We start from the raw sequence: 17,558 nt of genomic DNA, 5'->3' as shown, positions 1-17,558 counted from the left end.
AGTGTGTGTTTTTGCCAGTGTTGGGCTGTGTGTGCCTCCATTCTGCAGCAGGAACCAGTTTTGCATTTGCAGAGTGATCCACTGACTCAGAGTCCTGGAGAAGACTAGAAGAAACTTCTGCAGGTCCGGAGAGGGAGAGGGAGGAGGAAGAGAGAGCTTTTCCTTGGTATTCCATTTAAGCAGCAAAAAGGTGGAGGAAAGGTGGTGGAAGAGCCTCTGGGAACATGGACTTCTCTTGGAGGAAAGAGTTGTGGAAGGAATCTCTGCCTTGTGAGTTGTTTTTTTTGGGGGGTGAGGGGCTTCATCTCCTGCTCAGCTTCCTGCTGCCCATGCCTTGGACTTTGGTCATATTTTGGGCTAGCCTTTGCTTCCAGTCATAGTTTCAAATGGACCGGCTTTCCCCAGTGGTGGGTCTGCCAGTGTTGCTGTCTGAAAGTCATTTATGTGCAGCAGGATGCCAGGCAGGGATGGCAGATTCCAAATGCTGGTTTGCCAGCTCCCTGGGGCATCTGGGTGGGCCAAGAACATGGAGCCCATTTTATTTTGGAAAAGGAAAGTGAGAAAGACATGTTTCACCTCCTGGGATGTGATTTGTCACTGGGTTTCAGTTCCAGAATCCTGGGCCTTTGCCATCTCTTTCAGCATCTGCCCTTGGTGGATGTCACTGCCTCCTGTGGAAGCGAGTTCCAGAGTTGTAACTATGTGCCATGTGAAGAAGTCCTTCCTTTTGTCTGTTCTGAAGTGTTTTGCTTCTGTCTTTTGCTTGGTCAAAGAGTTTCTGTAGTTCTTGGACAGGGTGTGAGTGGGAAGGAGAATAAAGATCTCCTTTCATTTCTTCGTGTGCCAACCCTGTGACTTTGCTTTCTCTCTCTTTCTCTTGCACCAAAGCAAAAGATTCTGCACAGAAAACGACCTACGGATAAAATTATTGCCACAAATCGTATTGCTTTGAATTAATTTCTCTTTGTTTTATTCCGTGTCTGGGGTCTACCTTGATATAGTTACATGGCAGTTTTAATCCAGGCTACAATTAAGGATTTTTAAATTTTTTTTAGAAGGAGGAGGGTGTTGTTTGTATCGGTAGATCTTGCAGGCCCAGGACCATTGTAACCAGGGAGAGGAAGCTTTTCTGTGGTGTGGGATGCGTGATATAGGGAATATAGCTGCTGGGGGTCTTGAGGTCATAGCTGAGGGGCCAAGAGGAGTGGAGAGTAAACTTTTGCACTTTGGATGCTGGTTTCCCTCCAGCTCATTTTTCTGGAATCCCTTTTATTGAGAGGTTATTTCTGTTGTTGTGAATCAGAACACATTGTAATAAGGAGCGGCTCATTAAAGTGTCCAACACAGAGACTGGACTCCAGCCATCTCCTGAGGCCTTTCCTTGGCCCCAGTCCCTGTCCTGTGACACATCCATGCCCTTCACCCCCACCCTGCTGCTTTGCCCTTTCTATGCTGTAGCTGCAGCACCATAATTCAAGTTATGCAAATGCCATACTGTGCTGCGACGTCCAAGAAGAAACAAATTAAGGCCAGGTGGGGTCAGAAAGAAACTGAGCACTGATTTTCTGTTCCTAGAAATGTGTTCCCTGAAATCTTGAGATAGGCCAGATAAAAGGGGCCACATGGATGAGTGTTTGGTTTTGGGTTTTTGTGTGTCCGCACAAATTCCTAACCAATTGGTTTATTTTAAACAAGAAAGACCCTGTTAATAGCTGGGAGGGCAATCTGGATTACGCTCTAGGAGACATTATCCTACCCTTCTCCCTGCCTGTTTCCTGCTGAGCTGGAGAAGGGGCAGGACTCTCAAAGCCCCTGGATTCCAACTCCCATTCTCATCATCTCTGACCATTGGCAGCCCAGCAGACTCCTGGGAGTTGCAGTCCAGCAACACCTGCAGGGTTACAGATGCTCCCCAGCTCTCCCGTACCTCCACTTTCTCTCCCTTGTTCAACTTAGGCGGCCTCCTCAAGAATTTGCCTTATTAATGGCTTAGCCATATTCTTTCCAACCTGTGACTAGTTCTCCCTCAACTTCTGCAGTAGCCAGATTAGCTACACAGATGCAAAGGCTCTGTGTGTGCGTATGCGTGGCTTGCCGTCCCAAATGTCTCAGCTGATATACATATATATATTTAGAGAATATTTTTAGGCTACCCAACCCCAAAACATTCTCTGGGCAGCTGGCAGTAAATATTAAACACATCAAATATACAAAATGAGTCTTGAAGCATTAAGAATAAACTCAGTGCTAGAGAGCAAAATCTGTGCTATAAACTCATCCTTCTTAGAAGGGTGTGGCCAGAGGATCCCCACATTGTTATAGGCCAAGGGAAATGCCAGTGGGGGTCTCTGGGGACCCTTTGGGGTCAGTTCTTCTCACTCACAGCATTGGTTGGCTGCTGAACTTGGATCTGGGAAGGAGGTATTCTCCTCCCTCCCCCCATGTCAAGCAGGAGTTGCCCAAAGGAGGCATACAAGGCACCATCCAGCCACCTTAGGGACTCCACTTCAGATTTGTGTAGGGTTTACTCCATCCTGGCTAATAAAAGCAACCCGGGAAGGGCTGGGCAATGGGCTCTGTGGGGCGGTGAATGCTTCCCTCTGTGAGGGAGCCTTCCCAGACCTGCTGAAAGAGGTGGTCATTAAACTGCTTCTTAAAAAAAATATTTCGACCCCCCAATATGGCCAACTATTATCCAGTCTCAAATCTTCCATTCTTGGGCAAGGTGATTGAGCGGGTGGTTGCTGAACAACTCTGAGCATGCCTGGAGGATGCAGACCATTTGGATCCCTTCCAGTCGGGATTCAGACCTCATCATGGGACTGAAACTGCCTTGGACGCTCTGGTCAATGATCTCCAGCGGGCTAGGGACAAAGGTGAGAGCTGCTTCCTAGTTCTGCTGGATACCATCAATCATGGCATCCTTCTGGACCACCTTGGGGGAAACTAGGAGTTGGGGGCACTGTTATACAGTGGTTCCGCTTCTTCCTCTTGGGCCATGTCCAGAAAGTGGTGTGGAGGATGAGTGTTCAGACCCCTGGGCTCTCACTTGTGGGGTGCCTCAGGGTTCTGTCCTTTCCCCCATACTTTTCAACATCTATATGAAGCCGCTGGGAGAGATCATCAGGGGGTTTGGGCTGGGTGTTCATCAGTATGCAGAGGATACCCAGCTCTACATCTCTTTCAAATCAGAACTAGTGAAGGCGGTGAAGGTCCTGTGTGAGTGTCTGGAGGCGGTTGGAGGATGGATGGCGGCTAACAGATTGAGGTTGAATCCTGACAAGATAGAAGTACTGTTTTTGGGGGACAGGAAGTGGGCAGGGGTGGGGGACTCCCTGGTCCTGAATGGGGCAGCTGTGCCCCTGAAGGACCAGGTGCGCAGCCTGGGAGTCATTTTGGACTCACAGCTGTCCATGGAGGCGCAGGTCAGTTCTGTGTCCAGGGCAGCTGTCTACCAGCTCCATCTGGTATGCTGGCTGAGACCATACCTGCCCACAGACTGTCTCGCCAGAGTGGTGCATGCTCTAGTTATCTCCTGCTTGGACTACTGCAATGTGCTCTATGTGGAGCTGCCTTTGAAGGTGACTCGGAAACTGCAATTAATCCAGAATGCAGCAGCTAGACTGGTGACTTGGAGTGGCTGCCGAGACCATGTAACACCAGTCCTGAGAGATCTGTACTGGCTCTCAGTACATTTCCGAGCACAATTCAAAGTGTTGGTGCTGACCTTTAAAGCCCTAAACAGCGTCGGTCCTGTATACCTGAAGGAGCGTCTCCACCTGCATTGTCCAACCCGGACACTGAGGTCCAGCGCCGAGGGCCTTCTGACAATTTCCTCACTGCAGGAAGCGAAGTTACAGGGAACCAGGTGGAGGGCCTTCTTGGTAGTGGGGTCCGCCCTGTGGAATGCCCTCCCATCAGATGTCAAAGAAATAAACAACTATATGACATTTAGAAGACATGTGAAAGCAGCCCTGTTTAGGGAAGTTTTTAACGACTGATGTTTTAATGTATTTTTAACCTTCTGTTGGAAGCCGCCCAGGGCGGCTGGGGAAGAAATAAATTATTATTATTATTAATATTATTATTAACCTTTTCCTAAAGATGTTCCACAATGCAGCGCCTAAAAGGCGGCATATAAATAATAAATTATGATAACAATTTTTCATTGCACAGAGTTGATAGGTCTGTGGGAGGTGACTCTTCTGGGCTTTGTCCCAGAGGCCAGCAGGCAAAAAGATGATTTGCTTTATTCATTGCATCTATTTATATCCTGCCTTCCAAGGCGGCTTCTAAGTTTCCTGGTGCTGCACTTTGGGCCCTTTTCCAGTTTGGGTTGATGTTTTGATGACCTTGAGGCTCTCCTGTTCTGCTGGCAGCACATGATCTGTGGGGGCAAGGAGGGGGCTGGCACCAGCTCAGAATGTTTGTACAGCATTTGCTGCAGTGAGGCTGAAGATGCAGCAGTAAGAGCAGACTCTGTTGGCGGTGGAGGCGGCTGTTGTTCAGCTCTCCTGGAGCAGCGCCAGGCTCTGTGCTGGGTGGCTGGGGCTGCTCTTTGCCCAGTTTAGAGTGCCTCTTTGTTCCTGGCTCCCTTATTGCTGTTGTTTGGCCTCAGGACCTGTGGGTCGTGCCCAGCCAAACATTTTGCCTGCCCTCTCCTGGGCATTGGAGCCCTCCCTCTACCCAGGGAGAGAATGGCTTTAAGCAGCTGGGTGGGGTTAGGTGGTATGCTTACTAGGGAAGACTGATATGCCCTGACAGTAAAAGTCCAGGCTGAGAGACTGTACTCCCTTCACTCTGACTGTATTGGCTTAATCCACAACCCAGTGTCCTCTGATAATTTTAGACTACAACTCCCATCAGCCCTAACCCACCTCAAAGTAGACCTATCCTACATGGATTTTGCCATTAGTTGTAGTTTTGGGTTTGGGGTCGGGAACCTCCATGTTGTGGCATAGTATACCTTTGAGTACCAGACCTTGGATGAAGGCTACACAGGAAGAACCACTGCTGCTTTTGCTCCAAGGCCAGATAATAGACAGACAGCATCAATTATTTGAAAGATTTTGAGATGTTCTCTTCTAATGGCAGGAGCTGTTTGATAGTGAAAAAAGTGACATTGGAAGGTGGTGGACTGTTCTTAGTCGAAAGTTTCTTTAGCAGAGGTTACATGGCCACCCATCAGGGATGCCAAGGGGGTGGGTGGGGTGGACTAGATTTGCTTTGGGGGGGCATTCCAACATCATCCTCGGAAACACACTTCTTTCAGCAGGATGAAAGACTATTATCAAACTTTGGGGCAAGAGCTGGAAAACCCAGATACTTAAAATGGCTTGTTGGAGTTGGGCATCATACTTTGGGTGCAAGTTAATGAGGTGGGGGGAGGGGAAAGAATTGCTCATTCAGTATTAGTACCAATATCTATACCTGAGCCAATAAGAAATGCAAAAGCTTTGGCTCCCCCCCCCAATTAGTTTTCCGCCTTTTCCTTTTCTTTCTTCCTTAATTTTGTTTGTTCTTTTTGTGACATAGACTACCTGCCTACCTCTGCTTCCCCCCTTTTGTTTGTAATAATAGCATCAGACTTGAAATATGGATGCCTTCTGAAATATTTCCTGTCATGCCATCAATCAGATATATATTTACAGTCATTCATTAAACTAGAGTGTACATTTCATCCGTTCCTCCTTGGAATATTAATGCTGCTTCTGGCTGAAATGCTGTGTGAATATTCAGGTGGGGTTGAGGAATCAATCCCTGCACCAGCAATGATGTCACTCTGAGCTACAATCAAGCATTCTGTTAAAAAAACCAAAACCCAATTGGCATTGCAAATTCCAATGTATATTGATTGCTATAGGGGAAATCTACAAGGAAGAGGAGAGAGATAGATAGATTTTGGCTTCACTGTTTGTAGTTGAGGGCTGATGCTCTGGTTAACATTCTGGTGTTTTAAAGTAATATGATAACCTTGTAATAAGGCCATATGCTGTGTGTGTGTTGATGGTCTGTGACTCTATCTTCCTGAGACCATGCAGAGCTGAGAGCTGTCTTCAGAGGACTGTCTTTCTACTGAGGAGAGAGCATAGCACAGCAGTCTTTGGCTGCAGTTGGCTTCAATGGCCAAGGCCTACTTCTTAATTGTCTACTTTGCCCCTCCCCACCCAGTAATGGGGCCTCTTCTCCTTCCCCATTTTTTGAATGCTATACAGTGGTACCTCGGGTTGCATACGCTTCAGGTTACAGACTCCGCTAACCCAGAAATAGAACCTCGGGTTAAGAACTTTGCTTCAGGATGAGAACAGAAATCACACGGCGGCGGCACGGCAGCGGCAGGAGGCCCCATTAGCTTAAGTGGTGCTTCAGGTTAAGAACAATTTCAGGTTAAGAACAGACCTCCAGAATGAATTAAGCACGTAACCAGAGGTACCACTGTATTTGCACTCCATGTATGACTCCTGCTGTTGATTGGGAGCCCACCTCAAGTGTTGTTTTCTTCATTTTTTGGCACCCATTGCATGAAATGTTTTGGGATGTGTCAGGGTGCTTAATTACAGATTGGAGGCTTGTTAAGTATAAAGAAATTGAGAGTCTGAAGAAGCTCCAGGTCAAGGCAGCAGACAGTCTTATCATTGGAGGACCAAATAGTAATCCAAATGCATCTGGAGATCTGCCCTGGATCCACCAGGACCCAAACGTTGCTGTGTTTATAATTAAAATGCCCCCCTGCACGTGTAAAGTACATTTAGGTACCTTGTCAATGTGAATCTAGGGCATGCTCTCTCTACACGTAAATACAAAATCTTTTAAAAATATAATTTTACAGTATATTATTGTGACTCCACACTGTTTCTCTAAATGCTAGGTGTTAATGAAATTCCTCATCCTTTAGCAGTTTTTGAAGCATCACATTATTATTTTTTAAAAATCCTCTAGCATGGCAAGTAGCTTGAAATGCCGAAATGCCTACACTGTGGAAATTGAGCAAAGAGGCGCTTGGAGGCATCCTCTCCTGAGGAAGACCTTTCAGAGGGGCTGATCTGTACAATTCTTGAAGCAAAACCAGCACTAGATCCATGCTCCACATTTCATTGTCATTAGAACTGAAGCTGCTTTTCCATAGTTAGCAGCACCAGGCTGAGCTAGTGGGCCACACAGTTCATTGTCTTTCTATTTACATTCCAGTCATTTTTATTCTTCATCTTCTATTTGATTTAATTAATAAAATAAACCAAAGCTAAGGAGCATAAATAAATCCTGTAATGGAAAGCTGAAAGCAGCATAAGTTGTACATGATGCTTGAACTTACTGTTCTAAAACATTACAAAAAATGCCTATTTCCCCAAGAACCTGTTAGGCTGGTTTGCATGTATCCTTTTTTTTGATAAATTAGCTTAGTTATATGAACCAGGTTTTCTCAGTCCATTCAGACATAGTGGGAGATAAGTGTGACCCTCCCCATTTTTAGCTATTATGTTCTTAGCAGTAGTTAAAAGTTTAAACACTATTTATTCATCACTTTCTGAAATAACATATTTTAGATAACCAATCAGAAATATTTTAGGTTCTAAGGGTTTATGATATCCTAATATATCACATATATTATTAGCCTGATCAGATTTCTAGAGTATTTCTATTTGAGAATAATTCCAAAAATGTGTATATAGTCTGCTTTATTTAATCCACATCACCAACATTTATCTGATCGTAACGTAATTATTTCTGAATTTATATCAAGCCATGTACCGTATTTTTCCGTGTATAAGACGCCCCCATGTATAAGATGCCCCGTTTTTGGGGACTCCAAATTAAGAAAACACCTCTCAGCACTACCTGTGTATAAAACGAGCCCCAATTTTAAACCTTTTTTTGGTACAAAAACTTAGTCTTATACAGTGGTACCTCTGGTTATGAACTTAATTCGTTCCGGAGGTCCGTTCTCAACCTGAAACCATTCTTAACCTGAGGTACCATTTTAGCTAATGGAGCCTCCCGCTGCCGCCGCACGATTTCTGTTCTCATCCTAGGGCAAAGTTCTTGACCCAAGGTACTATTTCCAAGTTAGCAGAGTCTGTAACCCGAAGTGTTTGTAACTGGAGGTGTTTGTAACCCGAGATACCACTGTATACAGAAAAATACAGTAAATTACCATGTGCATGTCTGCTTTTCTCATTTCTGGCCCTATGCCCAAGTGACCACCCCTGGAGGCTGCCTGGATGGGGCAGGGGACTACCCAGAGGCAGAAAAGGGGCAAAACAATTTTTTGGGGGGTTACAATTGCTGCCTCTTCCTCCTCTGATTTGGAAGCAAAAGATGGGTGATGGTGGTCATAGGAGGCCTTCCTGGTGCAAATCTTGCTATCTTTTTAATGCCAAGTAAGCACTTTCCTTTGACAGAGTGGTGATGGTAGTTATTTATTTATTGCTTTTCTATTCCACCTTTTCTCCAAAGAAATTCTTCAGCTTTTATTATTTTTATTTTACTTTATGGTTTTATATTGTTGTAAATCCATATATTTCCATGACACATCAGTATGTTAACATTTTAATTAATAAATAAAGGTGCTCAAGGGTGCCTATACACTTTTCCCCAATCCTCCATTTTATCCTCACAACAACCCTGTGAGGTAAGTTAGGCGGTGAGTGTGGATTAAATAACTCACTTTATTAATTTCTAGAGGGTCATAAGGTTTTAAGATGATGGAGATAAAGCAACTGTTAAGTTTGGTTTTAAAAGTTGTACTCTGCATGAAAATGTGGCTCTTAATTAATCTGGGATCTGGCTCTACTCTGAGTAGTACTAGCAATGGGTGCATATTCTTCTTCTTATTAGGTTGGTAACTCCTTGAGGTCTTTCTAGCTAGGATATCCCCCTCACCCCTCTATGTTCAGGCAGTTTTAAAACCCCTTTCTCTTCTATGGCCGGGGCGGGGAGCCCCCCCTCCCCCAGTAACTAACACTGGGTGTGTGCCGCCTCCCACCCGCCCCCGTCAGTGTTGTGGGGCTGAGCGGGTAGAGGGCTGGGCGCCCCCCCGCCGCGCCTGCCTTTCCCCCACCCCTCCTCCACGATCACTTCCTGCCTCCAGCCGGGAGGAGCTGCCGGAGGGGAAGAAGGAAGGAAAGGAGGAGGAGGGGGAGGAGGGCCCCGCCGCTGGCCCCACAGGTAAGCCGTTCGCCTCCAGTCTTACCTTTCCCCAGGAGGGGGGGGAAGGGGGTCTCTCTCTCTCTCCCCCCCCCCGCTTCAACCCCGCTTGCTCTCGCGCACCGAGTGGGGAGCGGGCGTCAGCTGCCAACCTCCCCGGCACTGCCCTGCGCCCCCTCTTATGTCACCCGAGTCTTCCCCACGCCCTAGAAGAGGACAGGACAGGATAGTAGAGATTCCCCAGCGACACAGCTGATTTCCTCTTCGCATTCCCCCATATGAAGGGAAATCTGCAAGGGGGGGACCCAAACTCGAGCACGGCTTGTCCTTTTCCCAAAGTGGTCCAGGACGACTGTGTCTGCTGGGAGCCAGGCTGCTGCTCGCGTGGGGGACTCTGGAGGCTGGGGGCTTTCGTGCCCCATTACGGAGAGGGCGTAGCCTGGGGTGCGGGGTGGGGACACCTGAGTGCTGGTTGTCCAGGTGCTGCTTCTCCCGCCCTCTCCCCTGGTCGCGGAGGCTGCTGGGAGTTGGAGCGCAGCAGCACCTGCTTCCCCACCTCCCCGACAGTCGCCTTCTATCTCGCCCCTGCTTTTGCGCCCCTCCACACCTGCTCTTTGAAGAGAGGCACCGCAAATTCCCTTCTCTTTTTGTAGGGGGGATGGGGGGCAATTTAGGACTCCTTTCCCTGACACCTTCACCTGCCTGCTCTGCCAGCTGAGCACCTCCTTGCCAGTTCAGTGTCAAAGTCTGGGAAGGGAGAGCAGCACCCCCTGTCTCAGGACCCCTGAAAGGACAAGCGGCCCCAGACAGCCCACAACTGGTAAGTGTTCCTCTTGGAGACCATCCCTCAGTCCTTTTCTTTGCTGGAAGAAGGAGGACGCAGGCAGAAGGAGCAGCCCTCCATACCTGTTGCATCCCTTTCTGGGGTGAGGGAAGTGGTCCTCATTGGTTCAGGAGTTCTGTTCTGCTTCTCTTCACCTGTGCATGCCCCCCTCCCCCCTGTAAGAATTCTTTGGAGGGTTATGCCTGGTAGATTCTTCTTTGAATACAATTAGCTCAGTGTGTTAATCAAATTACCAGAGCAGCTGGATAATGGGTGCAAGAGATGGTCAGCAAGCAAAAAATGGCTTATTGGCTGTCACTTTGCAGGGCAGGATGGTGTCAGTTTCCAAAGGCTAGAAAGAGCCAGAGGGCTAGTGTATTACACACACACACACACACACACACTTCCTCCTCCTCCTTCACTGTGGTGAGCTGCTTGGATATTTCTTACCTCAGCATTTTGATGGACCTTGCACTTTAAATGCTTTTAGAGAAGAAGGAGGATTTTGGCAGGTGTTGCCAGGACACACCTGGCAAATGCACCCTCAAGGGCAAGACATTTGAGGACTTTGCAGAGGGGTCTGTGCATGTTCTTAGTTTCAAAGATATACAGATAGAAACATTCTCAGTGTAAGGAACTGGTGTGTTGTTGGAGGTGGACTAGAGAGGAGATGGGGCAACTGGTAGACAGACACTGGTGCTTTTCAAGAAAAGTAACCTTGGTGTTCGGGAAGAATTTGCCTGTGTTGCACAGTTTTAAAAGATTGGTTTCTTTATTGGAAATAATTTGACAATTGGAGTAGAAATATGTTGTTTTTTCATTTCTTAGTCTTTCTCTCCAAATCTCTTTACACCCTTGGATGGAAGTGGCTTCCTCAAAATTTGCCAATGGGCGGCCTGACTGACCAGCAGGTGTGATTCTGCTCCCCTATGGTCAATGTAGATGCCTCATGGGAAAAGGACTTCTCAGAATTTCTTAAGGCTATTTTGTTTTAATGAATACCTGATTTTAGTTTAGGAGCAGTGGTGCACCATCTGAGAAGATGGTGTGGCACATGTGGAAGTTTGTTTAGGAAGGGCAGAAGGAGAGCTATTAGAATTTGATAGTGTTGTGTATTGTCCCAGTTGATCAAGAATACACTTCCTTACCTCAGCAGACGTGTGTGTGTTTGTGTGTTTTCTTGGATTCCAAGCCAGATAAGTGCCTTTCCCAGCGCTGGTGTGTTCCTGAGCATGCTGTGGTTAAAAATGCATTTGGTGCCCCAGGACTCCTCCAAATGGTTCAGCTTCTGTGAAAAGGAGGAGGGGGGCACTGTACTCCAGTACGTGAGTCTCTGTGCTGCGGCAGCAAAGTACAGAAGCACTTAAAAATGACGTGGATCCATTACATGCTGCTCCGTTAATTGGGAGACTGACTTGTGTGTTTCCTCCTCTTTGGGAGGCATTTTGCAGGGCTGTGCGGATTGATGCCCTGGCTGCATGCCCAGGGTTGGTCTTGTGACATGAGGAATTGATGAGCTGGTACACGCTCTTACCTTTTGCTAACTGAAATATTAAAGAGCAGTTGAAGTTGAATTTGGTAAACAGAGTGGAATTTATGGCTGTTCTTTTCCTGTCAAAGCTGCTCCTATGAATTAGTATTCTGCTGCCTGAGCGAAATATTTTCCTGTCATGCAGTTTCTGGGCCTGACTCTTGTGATTTTCACAGCATTCACAGTTTGTGTTTATAGGATGATTTTACCAATTTCCCAAAGTCCTTAACAAACATACCTGGCCTCAACCTGTACAGAGGAGACACCCCTGAGCCCTGAATTGTTGGTTTCAGGAACAATGTGGAGTTTTCTGGCACAAGTTTATAGTTTTTATGGACTTATGGTAGGTCTCCATTAGGGTCATGAAGTGTTATGCAAAGCTTCAAATAAAGGTACACTTCAAATTTCACTTTAAAGGCTTTTAAAGCAGAAATTTTGCCAAATTGTAGTAATGTTTGTAAAGTGTAGAGTGAGGAGAGTTTTCCCAAGCATGACAACTCTCACTTTTATTACTTTCAACATAGTCATATAGAAATATTTACTGTTAGCTCTGAAGGAAAGAGAGGGTAGTGATTCCTTCCCTGGGGGCTGTTTGGATGTGAGGTTTTCCTGGGCTTTTGGCTTTAGATTTGTGTCCAAGCTTGCCATCCAAATATGTTTCTTTGTTCTGTGGGCTTTGCTTCTAAATCTTTAGGCTCCAGCTGTTGTGTGGTCTCTGGGGAAAATGAAGTTGTACTGCTGGATAAGCATTTAATGGTTATTGTATTTGTATTTGTTTAGAAACCAATAAAATTGTTTTTTCCAAAAATAAAAAGTTGGAGGGGTAGCTTTGGGGTATTGCTCGCAGTTTCAGATGTGAGGAAAATGATACCTGTGCAACAGGGCGAGGGTGGTGCTGGTGGTACTACTGGAAGAGATCCCACTCTGGTGCATTTGTTCACTCCTTTGTTCCCTAACCCAAAGTCATCAGAAGCCAGATGAAGTTAAAGAGCAAAGACCTGCACCATTTTTTGCAGGTGCTCAGCCTTCACAATGGATGGGTGTAGCTTCAGAACCCCTGCTGTGTGCCCTGACTCTCCTATCATAACCTTAAATAGCAGTCCTCTCCAGGTGGATCTTGGAGGCCTTAACGGGGCCCAGTGGCAGACGTGATCCTATGAAGTATGCTTGGCCCCACTTATCTAGTGGTAGAAATGTGGAGGTGCTAGAAGGAGCATCATTTACATTCTGGTGCTCCACCCAGTCAAGAGCTAGTGGCTCAGGTCTGCTCCAGTTGAGACTTTGGGGCAGTCATCAACGGCAGCCTTAAGCAGCACTTGGTGCTGACAGACACCACAAAATATGGGGAATAAAAGGAGGCAGCGATGGGAGGCAGTGAAGGAAATGAAGGGCTGTGCTCTTCCCTCCAACCAGTGGCTTGTACCTCTTGTTATTACTTCTTCCCTTGCCTTGTTTAAGTTCTATGCAACAGCAGATGGCTGCAGAGAGAATTGTACATTTTTGCTAATTCCTCTCTTAAACTCTGCTGGTGCCTCTGAGGCCAGCTGAGAGCATCTTGTGCAAATTGCTGGCTTAACATTTTCCTTGTTGTGAGTTGACTCTTTTTTCTGTGGGGCTCGATCTTGACAACCCAGTTTATCTCCTGTTTTAGGGGGGCTTGTCTAACAAGACTTGAATGAAGCGATTTCAAATATGAAAATTAAAACATGATTAGTAACTGAGAGAGTGATTGTTCAGCCAGCTAACAAGAGAGCACAAACCTCCCAGGGTCCTTTCCTTCCCCATCTGACCTGCCATTACATCCTAGTGACAAGGCTTTTGATAATCTCTGTGCCAATTTTTTTGTAGCAAATCCAAGGCCAGCCCAGGTTTTTCTTTCCAATGAGATCATTTGCAAAATATGTTTCTCCCTTGCTGCAGGCATATTTCACTGTGTCATTTGCCAGTGCTCATTTGCTGGGAACTGTGATTCATTAGCCAAGGCTGTCTTCTTCTTCATCATCATCTTCATCTTCATTTTGTTTAATGATTCAAAGGGAAGTCACAAAAATATATACCTTGGGAAGATTCTTCATAGTGATTACTGTATTTATGCGAATCTAATGCACAATGCACCTCCATTTTCAAAACCTTGAAACCAAAGAAGTATTTGTGGTGAATGTAAATGCGCCATCAAACCTAATGTGCACCCTAATTTTCAAGACTTAGTTTGGCCAAAAAAAGGTGTGCATTACATTTGAGTAAATACGGTAAATCATGTGTAATGTTTTGTTCCATGACCTGGCTTGCTTGTCAGGGGGAAAACTGCCTCCACTCTTGGAACTGTTGTTCCCTGATGTTTGTTGGGACCTGTGATTTGGCCCAAAGTTGGGGCCAGGCCTTCCTAGGCAAGACCACAAACAAGTGACCTTTCACCTCTTGAGCACATGGCTCACTGCCTGCAAAGCGGGATGGAAGTAAGAGCTGCCCATATAAAACATGATCCTGAGGCTTAGTACAGCTGTGATCCAGGTTGCTGCAGGGCTAGGAGCAGCTGCCTTTGGCATTCAGGGGGAGCCTGAAAGCTCCATCTCCAAACAGTGAAGCAATTACTCTTGTGTTTCTTATCTCCCTGGTCTCAAAACCCATAAGTCCTGGAAGCTCACAGATCCTTATCAAGTCCCCCCACCCCTTTTTCAATGCACACATTTACTTCAGCCATTTAAGTTTGCCATGGAAGAGAAATTTCTGAAGGAGGGAGAAATCTGAGCAGTGCCTTTTCTAGGTCAGCCTGCCTTTTATTTATTCATGCATATTTTCTGCTTCATCCAAAGGGTTTGAAGCTTTTCAATAAAATGCATAAATAATACTCCTCCAGTATTATTAGTCTTGCCATTATTTATTTAATAATAATTATTATTATTAATTTGCTTTTGGGTCACAGAATGAAGTCTTCTGAAAATTTCATCCTGTCCCACCTGTCAAGAGCCCCATGAATTGAGAGGAGAGGCAGGCTCCTCCTCTTCATCTTCCTCTTCCTTCTCTGCCTCATGAAGAGAGTCATCGAGGAGGGCAGAGCAGTGTTCAAAATTCACCAGGTGCCAGGTGACCAAGTGAAGATGCCCAGGCGCCAAGATGGCTTACATCTCCACCATCTGGAGGTGCATGCCTGGGGATCCTTCGATCTTGCCTGTTTTCACACATTAACAACTAATCCTGTAGAATTCTATCAGTGATATTTTATCTGCACAATCAGAATGAATTTCAGGAACAAAAAGCCGTATTGAAAAATAGAAGTTTCAAGCCGTCTGGCCCCAACATGGCAACTAGACATTCTGTTTTGGTGTCTATAACCCTGGTTTAAGGAGTTGTTTGGCGCCTAGTTTATATATCTGAGTTTCTAACACTGGTGCAGAGGCCAGATCTCCAGGGATTTCAGGGACAGTTTGCTCCAGTGAATGTCTAAATGGACTTTTTCAGGGTAAGGGATGGGAGCTGCAACCTGCAGAATGGTAGCTTTGCAGTGGCTGTGTTTAGCACTCTGCACATACACACAGGCATAGTCTACTTGCTCTGGGCACAGAGATACCAGGGTCCCCTCTTTATGCTTTCTTAAGAAAGAAGCTGGATTACTTCTTGCTTGGTGCCTGTGAAAAGGACTGAAAAAGAACACACAAACCCTTTTGTGTTGGCGGGGATAGGAGAGAGTGGTGTGGTTTCTGGGACTCACAGTAGTCAGTGAAATCACACAAGGCTCTTTGGGCCTGGTTTTGTGTTCTCAAAACCTGCCCCACCAAAATAACATGAAACTCTTCTAGGGATCATAGCATGGAATCTGCTTTGTGAGCTTTGCAAGGATTCAGCCACTGTTTTGCTTCATGGTCTGCCTGGTTGCCACCCAGGTTCATGACATGCTTTAACTGTAGCCCTGCACCTGGTTATGAAAGAAAAAAGAAAAAAGCAAGGGGGGGAAAGCTGGGGATTGGAAGATATTTCAGCCCCTCTCCTAAATCTTGCACCTTGTTGTAGAATTAGCATGTGGGACAAATGGAGCATTTCCTTTTGGGTGTGTAAATTGCTCTTTTGCTGAAAATAAGTACACGGCATACAGCTTAATGTCTGAAGTAATAATAAAGCAAAGGAGCCTCTTTGCAGAGCAGCAATGCCCTTGCTTGCTTTTGCATTTTTTATCCTCCTGCCCACCTGTTCACCAGCAGTGCCCCCAATATGATGCCTTCCCAAATATCCCTAGGTGGACAGAGGAGTCTTCTGCCTACCTGCCATGTTTGCATGTCTACAAGGGGTGCAGCGTTTCTCCCCATATTTTCCTTCCCAGCAAGCTTGTGGGTAGGCCAGCCTGAGAGGCAATGACTGGCCTTGAAATCACCCAGTGAGCTCCATAGTTGAATAGGATCCTACCCCACCCCCACTTGGCCATAGTCCTCCACTTACAGCATACTTGATCTTCTGAAGTGTTGCCTTTTCCAGAATCTTCATATCTGGAAGCACTTTGATGCCCAGTTTTAATGCATCTCTGCAAGAGAGCAGAGTTAAGGTTGCAACCCTAAATTTGAATTTCCTGATGCTTGCAGAAACGTTTTCTGTTTTTAATGCACCATAGATTACTAGGCTTGTTTCAGTTCTCATTATGGACTTAAATTCTGTTAAACGTTGGAGGGGTTCTTTTGTTCTCAGCAGTTTTCCTCTTGTTGTTTTTTTGAAGACTGTAAAATCATTAGTGTGAAGGAAGATTAAAAAGATGCATAACAATTAAAATGTTAATGCTGCCTGCATTTCTGACTTCTGAAGCTGCTCAAGCATCTTGGACCATCTTCTCTTCCTCCCCGTCTCATCTTAACTGCACAATTTTTATTCTCCACTGACCCCCTGCTGAGTCAGTTATCCTGAAATGGGAACACAGACACACACATTTGGGAAGTGGGGGACTTCAAGGCAACAAGCCTGGGTCCAGTTGGTCCCCAAGGGACACCTGCCTGCCACCTCCCACTCAGTCCTGCTCTTACAGGTGGCAGTACTGGCTCTCAGGATGCATTGGTGCTGCCACAGGCTGGCTGCCCACCGAAGTGCCTTACACTTTGCCCCAATCTCATTAGCAGCTCTCCCTTCTGCAGGGCCAGTGGGAAGACACACCAAGTGCCTCTGTCTAAGCACCAGGTCCAACAACTCCCAGAGTTAGCAATTGGGATCTGCAAGGGGGAGGCGTAAGCTGCCAGCAGGGAAGGAGATTCCCCCCTCCCACCACTGCTGGTTTGTCTTTGGAAGTTGCATTTTTGCCTGAAATATACGGTCTTCCAGATCTGATTGACATCTTGGACTCTTGGGATTGCCTTTGAATAACTTGCTTGGATGTTTGAGTTCCTTTATTTTTATTTTTATGTACAGTATTTAAATTGTTATCCCACTTAACCCCAAAATTGTGTCTCCAGCTGCCAGCCACGTGCAGGGAGACGTTCCCAAAACTGTTTTATGGATGTAGAATGACAACATCTGAAACAGCAATCCAAGAATGCCAGTGAATTTGGCCGCAGCCTTTGCTGCTCCTGATTTTATAAATTCCCTCTTTCTCAAATAGTGAAGGAAACAAACTGATCCATCTGTTCTTTGCATTGGTGAAGATCTCATGACAACTGTGCAGCCATTTAGTGGTTATTGCTCAAACCTCTCTTGAAGCAGATATTACAGTCATACCTTGGGTTGAAGTAGCTTCGGGTTAAGCATTTTCGGGTTGCGCTCCACAGCGACCTGGAAGTAATGGAGCACGTTACTTCCAGGTTTCGCTGCTCACGCATGCGCAGGCGCTCAAAATGACGTCACACGCATGTGCAGAAGTGGCAAATCACGACACGTGCAGACGCGGATTGCGTTCACTTCAGGATGCGAACAGGGCTCCGGAACAGATCCCGTTCACATCCAGAGGTACCACTGTAAAAGGTAAAGGGACCCCTGACCATTAGGTGCAGTCGTGACCGACTCTGGGGTTGCGGCGCTCATCTCGCTTTATTGGCCGAGGGAGCCCACTGTACTATCTCACAAAGCCCCATACATAATTTGGGGAAGGGG

General features: G+C 46.2%; 1 protein-coding gene across 4 annotated transcripts in view; it reads left to right on the top strand.

Moving 5' to 3' along the window:
• The window catches only part of NACC2 (NACC family member 2), a 63,523-nt gene that overhangs the window by 7,626 nt on the left and 38,339 nt on the right, over positions 1–17,558 (top strand). Inside the window, exon 1 of one of the 4 annotated variants that reach the window (XM_083596416.1) lies at positions 9,059–9,165. The exons of 2 other annotated variants lie outside the window; for them this stretch is intronic. The gene's annotated coding sequence lies outside the window, so the exon portion shown is untranslated. Of the gene's footprint in view, positions 1–9,058; positions 9,166–9,795; positions 9,965–17,558 lie in introns of those variants that run through there. One more of the 4 variants, XM_083596418.1, reaches the window with a different exon arrangement.

This window comes from Podarcis filfolensis, assembly GCF_964270895.1.
Source record: "Podarcis filfolensis genome assembly, chromosome: Z".
Lineage (NCBI taxonomy): Eukaryota > Metazoa > Chordata > Lepidosauria > Squamata > Lacertidae > Podarcis > Podarcis filfolensis.
Note: the sequence above shows the minus strand (reverse complement) of the source record. Positions and strands in the feature narration are given on the sequence as shown.